The sequence below is a fragment of the Lissotriton vulgaris genome, chromosome 12 (genome assembly GCF_964263255.1).
Source record: "Lissotriton vulgaris chromosome 12, aLisVul1.2, whole genome shotgun sequence".
NCBI lineage: Eukaryota > Metazoa > Chordata > Amphibia > Caudata > Salamandridae > Lissotriton > Lissotriton vulgaris.
Genome location: NC_141700.1, coordinates 78,157,707 through 78,165,559, shown reverse-complemented (window position 1 = coordinate 78,165,559; position 7,853 = coordinate 78,157,707).

Below are 7,853 nucleotides of genomic sequence, written 5' to 3'. Positions count from 1 at the left end.
ACTTGCCGAACACTAAAATGTCATCGCTGTAATTTAAACTGTTCTTTATTGGCCTTATTATCTGTCTTATTGTTTCTTAAAATATCTCTGCTGCTGATGAGATTCCAAAGCTCAAACGTTTGTACCTAAACAGACCTAGGTGGGTGGAGAATGTTGTGATATACCGAGACTGAGGATCCAGTTCTAGTTGGTGGTATCCTTTACATAGGTCCAGTTTGGAAAAACGCTGTGTGCCTGTGAGACAGCTGATCATGTCGTCTAAATGTGGTCCAGGATGTCGTTCCCGTTCAATGGCCTTGTTCGGTATCCTCATGTCTACACATATTCTTATCTTCGAGGTGTCTTTCTTTGGAACAGCCACGATTGGCGATACCCAGGGTGTCGGTCCTTCCGCTGGTTCTATTATGTCTTGTTTTAGTAATGTTTCTAGCTCTTCTGCTACCTGTGGCTGCAAATGTATTGGCACTCTTCTGTGGTGCTGTGCGACTGGCCTCACTGTCTCGTCAATGTGCAGTGTTATTTGTCGGTCCTTCAGCTTTCCTAGCCCTCTTAGTAACTTGGGGTATTCCTTCAGAATGTTCTTCTTTTCTGACATGTTGTATGTCATTGCCATGAGACCCATCACTTGAGCCGTGACGTTGCTCAGTAGGCATGGTGCCGGGATGTCTCCTTTCAGTATGTGTATCTCTTCAGTTGTCTTTTGATCTTTGTATGTCAGCTCTTCTTTGAATTTTCCCATGTTTGTCACTGGTCTTTTGGCCCCCCACGTGAATACTCTGACCCGAGATGGTTTTAAAATCGGCTTTACTTCCATCTTGTCATATTCAGAGACGCACATAATGTTGCACGTTGCACCACTGTCCAGGACAAATTCTGCTTCATGTAGCCCGACCTTGATGTTCACTGACTCTGTTTTCTTTATTTTCTTCTTGTCTATCAGGCATATTCTTTCATCATCATCTTCCTTGTCTGTTTCTGACTCTGCGGTCATGAAGTACAGTTGTTCCATTTTTTCTTCTGCTTCCTCTTCTTCAGATTCTACTGATGAGCTTCTTGCCCCTGTCTCGACATGCCTGATGTGTCTGTTTGTTGGCATTCAAGCTCTTCCTGCCCTTCCTCTGTCATTTCTGAATTGCCTCCCTTGGCACACACTGGCATAGTGATCTCTTCCATTGCACTTTCTGCAGGCCTGGCCGAAACCGGGCATGGGCCCCTGTGCGGGAACTCTAGTCCACACCTGTAGCAAGTTCCTTCCGTCTGTTTTTTCGCCGCCTGTTCATTTCTTTCTTTTCTCCAGCCTCTTGAGCGGTTGTTCGTCATTCGCTGAATCTGTTCTGTGCCTCGTCCTTTGCCTCGTTCCATTTCGTTTGCATGTGCTGTCACCCTGGCTTCAGCCCTCCCTAGTGCCAGAATGTTTTCTAATGACATTGGTTCCTTTAGGATCCTTGTGCGAAATTCGATGTCACGACAGCCTTCGATGATGCGCAACCTTATTGCTTGTTCATTGTCAAATTTGTCAAATGCGCAATGAGTCACTGTGAGAAGGTGGCCTGATATGCAGAGCTCACTATTCTAGTGAACACTATGTATCAGTCCAGCAACCCTTATTGATGATTGGTTGTAAGTCAACCTTATAGACCAGCTATCCTAGTAGCGTGGATACGAGCAGTCTAAGGCTAAAGACTCGAGAGGGCGTGTTAAGCCAGCTGTTATACCACACATATACCCCTTGAATAACAAGTGAAAGGACACCACACAAGTGTTATGAAAATAAACAGTTATTTATTAAGATTCACAACAGCCCTGTACTCTTTATGAGGACAGGGTACTAAGCACAAAACAAAACTCTTACGAAAATACTTAAGTTAGCACAGTATATACAAATGCCCGAGGGGCACGGAAAACCATATACTCTGAAAGTGGAATGCGAAATTACTAGCAGGTAATTACAGTACTAATAGGCTTAGGAATCGCTAGGACTTGACTATAGAACCTTCAGATTACTTACAGGAGGCCTAGGGGACTCGGGTGCAGAGTGTGCACTCTCACGCGTGATGCGGGACAAAGTCTATGGTAGCTAGTAATTGCAAAGTTAGTGTTCTCGGGCGAACCCGACCTGGTAGGAGGAAAACGAAAGTGGATTCTGACCCTTGGATAGTGAGGCTATGCTGGGGCACCGAAATGCCGAAGTTACCTAGCCCAGGGGCTGCAGCTGCATAGGACTCAAAAGACGACGGGAATCCTCGTTGCCGGACCAGGAGCCTGGAAGAAAGAAGTTGCTGGCAGGCGACCACTGAAGAAAGTTCGGTGGATCCAAGCCTGGATCGATGGAAGATGACACCTGAAAGCAGAGGGGACCAAGTTCGAGACTACTAGCCAGTAGTCAGTGGGCACCAGGAGGGCACCGGATGGTAGCCACCTCGACTAGGTGAGTGGGTGACGCTGTGCTCGAAGATCTCACGGACCAGGAGGCGTTGTCGGCGACCAGGATGGAGGAGCGAGCTGTCCCACGAAGATTGAAGCTGTCGGCGTCGCTGGACCCAGGATTGGGCAACAAAGCCTTGGCAAATTCAAGCCCACGCGGTGGACCTAAAATGGCGTCTGGAGTGGACCAGGAGGGTCCGGGGTGCTTCTCTTGAAGAAGGAAGCAAGGGCCAGTCTGGAGCAACCAGACCAGCAGCAGTGATGTCATCGGGCGTCGTTCAGAAGGCCACAAGCCAGCCGGCTAGTAGCCAAACAACGCGGTGCACAGCAAACAGCAGAAGGGCCCCACGCAGATCGTGGAGATGCAGGGAGGCTGATCTTGGGTGCTGGAGCTGCGCAGGGTTGGGGCTTCTCGGGCCCCAAAGCACTCACCAGTGGAAGACTCGGTGGGCTTGTTACAAAGAAGTCGTGCAGTCTTGGCGATCGTCGGTCCCTCGAGGTCTCGTCGCACTCACAGTTCTCAGCTTTGCTGTAGAGGTGAGTAGAGGTCAGAGGTGCCAGGGAAGCCGGGTCTCGTCGAGCTGGGTCGTCGGATTCGTGATGAAGGACTTGCAGCAGACCGCAGTGTTCTTAGGATGGTGCCTGCGGATGCAGGGTGACTACTCCTTAGCCACAAGGGAGAATCTTGAGGAAGAAATCTTGAAGTCCTTTCGCAGAAAGTTGTGTCTTGATTCCAAAGATGATCCTAATTTGAACAGGGGGCCCGCTCCTATCTTTATACTAAAAAAAGGGGGGCTGGCCCGGTGACTAGGTCCTGCCTATGGGTGGGACTAGGAGGGGGGTGGTTACACCCCTCTGCCATGCCGGACTTCCCCAGGCCAGGGGCTGGTGTGCCCCTGGAACTGGTTCAGACCGGCCTATGCGTAGTGAGCACCGGGGTGCCACTCAGCAGTCACCTTCCTGAAAAGCCCTGCCTACCCAGGATACACAAAACCATGTCTGGGACGGTGCTAGCACCGCCCCTGACAGGAAACCCTTTGTCCAGGCTCCCCTCGCTGGAAGGACTCCCAGCTGCAGGGGGTCAGACTCGTGTCTGTGGTGGCAGCATCCATTTTGTGGAGCTGAGGCTTTAGTTAACTTTAACCGGGGTTCACAGTTACATACATGTCGTGTCCCTCTAGAAGGGTGGAATGCTAACCCCGTCGCCAGAATTGGCGAGGGGTTAGTATTCCAATTCGTATGACACCTTACTCGACATGTTTTGATAAAGCAATACCAAAGTTAGCATTTAACCGCGAGGATTATAATGCACTTAAGAGTATATGGTATGCGATATCATGGAACAGCTATTAGGACTTGGTTCCGCAAGCTGCAGACAGGCTCAGCTCATGCCAGAGCACCATCTCACACGATTCCAAGCACTCTGCCTTCAGGATTGTCAAGGCCTGCCATAGGAGTGACTGATAGGAATCTGTGTGTCCATTTTAGGGTTAGGTCTAGGTATACTACACCTACAGCAAAGGGTGATTACACGACTTTGCCCCAGCTGTCATGCAGCCAGTTGTGTCAAATTTAGGAGGCCAGCCAGGGGTGGCATAATACATGCTACAGCCCCTGGCAGCCCTGGGTACACCTATGCCCTGAGTTACAGGGTCTGATAAGGTGGCCCAGTACCAATTGGTAAATGCACCTAGGGTACATGTGGTAATTTAGAAAGAGAACAGCCAGGCTGTGGGTCTGATTGGCAGGCCCACAGCCAGAGAAAGTCGTAAACCAGTGAAACAAAAGCAAAAAATCTGGGTGATCATAGGATTGCAGACCCTACTCTCCTACAGTCACCAGCTTCCGCAACCTGGTTGCTAAGTCATCCAGAGACTCTTCTGCTTGTTGGTATGCAATCATGAAGGTGTATTGTTCAAAATCGACATTTCTCTGCGGATCAAATTTATCCGTTAAGCACTTCTTTAGTTGGTCATAGGTGGCAATCTCTTCTTTCGGCAGAGTTACCATTAGGTCCTCCACTTCATCTCCTACTAAGTTTACAAATAGGCCTCTCATCTTTGCTTCTGTTACATCCGCAGCTTCCGCATAGTTCTCAAATCGTCTGATCCACTTTTCCCATCTAATTCCTGTTTGTGGTTCAGAAAGGCTGAATGGTAGTGGTCTTCTGTATTGCGCACTCGGTTTTGAGTCTGCCATTTCTTCTTTCCTCTTTCTTTTCTGGCTTTTCTTTTTTTTTTTCTATCTTCTCTTTCTTTAATTTGCCCAGTAATTTATTTTGTGTTCCTTTTTGTTTCCTATTTCTACTTTATTTCCCTTTTCTTTACTTCTCCTTGTCTTTGCCTGTGCTTATTTTCGTTTTTTTCATTGAAATCGGCGTTTCTTCCTGACCTTAAGATGGCTGCCCGAGTTTCCTGCTTGCTGATTGGCTCCTGTGCCTGACCTCAAGATGGCCGCCGAGACTCTCGCGTGAGCTCGGGCCAATTCTTTAAACTTCGCGCTGCTCTGCACGGCGCTTACCGGCACAACCAGTCTTCTCTTGCGGCGGTCGGGGTGGGCTCCCACGTCGCTACGCTTTGTTGGCGCTTCCCGCAGTCTTCTTCTTCTGGGCACGATGCGATCCAGGATGGGCTCCTGGTGTAAAATCGCGTTTTTCTTCCGATGGACACGCAGATGGGTGCGTCGCCTCGTCGCCAGATGTCGTGTTCCCTGACCCAGGAACACACAGGAGACGGTAGGGCTCTTAATGCAATCTTTATTTACTTCTCTAGTACATGCTTGTTGCCCGTCGTTGCCCTCGACCTCTCGCTCCGAGGTCCTGCTCCTTAGTGACGCCTGGTCCCCTCCCCTGACCGGATGTGGTGTCCGGTATCTCTTGTCCCCACCCTGTGCCCCAGGGTCCTAGTGTCATTCCCACGGCACGACACGTGTTCCAAAAGGAGTTCGACTGTATGGGTGGCTGTCAGAACCGCAATAGAAGCAATAAAATTTGCTGTCTGTGCTAGCCTATCAGCTACCAACATGATGCTGTCATAATGGTTTCGCGGAGGTAGCCTCACTATAAAGTCTATGGAAATGTTTTCCCAAATTCTATACGAGGTGGATAATGGAAAAAGGAACACTTTAGGTCTGGTCCGATCTGCCTTGGCTTGGGCACAAAGTCAAGTCAAGTCAAGTAAATTTATATAGCGCGCTACATACCCATAGGGTCTCAAGGCGCTGGAGGGAGGGTGGGGAACTACTTGTCGAATATCCAAGTTTTAAGTTGCTTTCTGAATGCTAGGTGGTTCTGAGTAATGCGAAGGTGAGTGGGAAGTGAGTTCCAGGTCTTAGCGGCCAGGTAGGAGAAGGATCTACCTCCCATAGTGGTTTTGTTGATGCGAGGTACTGTGGCAAGGGCTTGGTTGGAGGATCGCAGCTGACGGGAGGGGGTGTAGAAGGACAGTCGTGTGTTGAGGCATTCGGGCCCAAGTTCGTAAAGTGCTTTGTGTGCGTGGGTTAGGAGGCGGAAAGTAATCCTCTTATTTACGGGGAGCCAGTGGAGGTTTTTCAGGTGACCAGAGATGTGTTCTTTACGCGGGATGTCTAGTATGAGCCTGGCTGAAGCGTTCTGGATACGTTGGAGTTTTTCTGGAGTTTTGCGGTGGTACCGGCGTATAGTGTGTTTCCGTAGTCCAGGCGGCTCGTGATCAGTGCGTGGGTGACCGTTTTTCTAGTTTCTGTGGGGATCCAACGAAATGTTTTTTTGAGCATGCGAAGAATGTTGAAGCAAGATGATGAAACGGCGTTGACTTGTCTGGTCATCGAGAGTGAGGAGTCCAGGATGACGCCTAGGTTCCTTGCGTGGTCCGTCGGGATGGGGGCTTTTCCAAGGGCTTCTGGCCACCAAGAGTCATCCCAGGCGGAGGGGGAGGTGCCTAAGATGAGGACTTCTGTTTTGTCTGAGTTCAGTTTCAGACGGCTGTGCTTCATCCACTTGGCTACTTCTTTCATTCCTTCGTGTAAGTTGGTTTTGGCGGTGTTAGGGTCTTTGGTGAGTGATAGGATCAGTTGAGTGTCATCCGCGTAGGAGATGATGTTGAGATTGTGTTGGCGAGCGATGGTCGCAAGGGGGCTCATGTATACGTTGAAGAGGGTGGGGCTGAGTGACGATCCTTGTGGCACGCCGCAGATGACTTCAGAGGCTTCTGACTTGAATGGTGGGAGGCGGACTCTCTGTGTTCTTCCGGTGAGGAACGAGGTGATCCAATCCAGTGCTTTTCCTTGGATTCCTACGTCTCTGAGGCGCTGTGACAGACTGTGTCGAAGGCAGCGGAGAGGTCGAGGAGGATGAGGGCGACTGTGTCTCCATTGTCTAGTAGAGTTCGAATGTCGTCTGTTGCTGCGATGAGGGCGGTCTCAGTGCTGTGTTTGGCTCGGAAGCCGGACTTTGAGGAGTCGAGGGATTTGTTGGTTTCGAGGAAGGCGGCGAGCTGGTTGTTGACAGCTTTCTCAATGACTTTGGCCGGGAATGGAAGAAGCGAGATGGGGCAGTAGTTTTTAAGTTCGGTGGGGTCAGCTGTGGGTTTTTTCAGAAGGGCGCTGAGTTCTGCGTGTTTCCAGCTTTCCGGGAAGGTGGTGGAGTTGAGGGAGCAGTTGATGACATCTCGGAGATGTGGTGCTATGATGGAGTCTGCTTTGTTGAAGATGTGGTGAGGGCATGGGTCAGTTGGGGATCCTGAGTGGATGGAGTTCATCAGGCGGATGGTGTCCTCAGTGGAGATTGGGTTCCAGTCGTTAAGGATGTTCAAGGGGGGTGAGGGTTCTGCAGAAGATTGGGTGGGTTGGTCTTCGGGTCGGTTGTCGAAGCTGTTGTGGATGTCTGCGATTTTGTTGTGGAAGAAGGAAGCTAGGGAGTCGCAGAGGGCTTGGGAGGGGGTGATGTCGTTGGAGTTGGCTGAAGGGTTGGTAAATTCTTTGACGATGTTGAATAATTCCTTGCTGTTGTGGGCGTTGTTATCTAGACGGTCTTTGAATGCGGCTTTCTTGGCAGACCGGATTAGTTGGTGGTGTATGCAGGTGGCGTTTTTGAAGGCGTCCCTGGTGCTGGCGTTAGGATCTTTTTTCCAGGCCTTCTCGAGGGAGCGACAGTGTTTCTTCGATTTCTTAAGATCATCGTTGAACCAGGATGCGTTTTTGCTGCCTAGCTTGATTTGGCGTTTTTTCAACGGTGCTAGGATGTCGGCGCTGTTGGATAGCCATTGGGTGAGGTTGATGGCTGCTTGGTCGGGGTTTGAGGTGTGGGCGGGGGGGTTTAGTAGAAGCGATGAGGAGATCTGGTCGCTGGTGATTTTATTCCAGTTTCTTCGCAGGGTGGGTTGAGGATGGTTGTGGATTGTGGTCTTATTGTAGGTAAAGTGAACGCAGCTGTGGTCCGTCCAGTGAAGAGC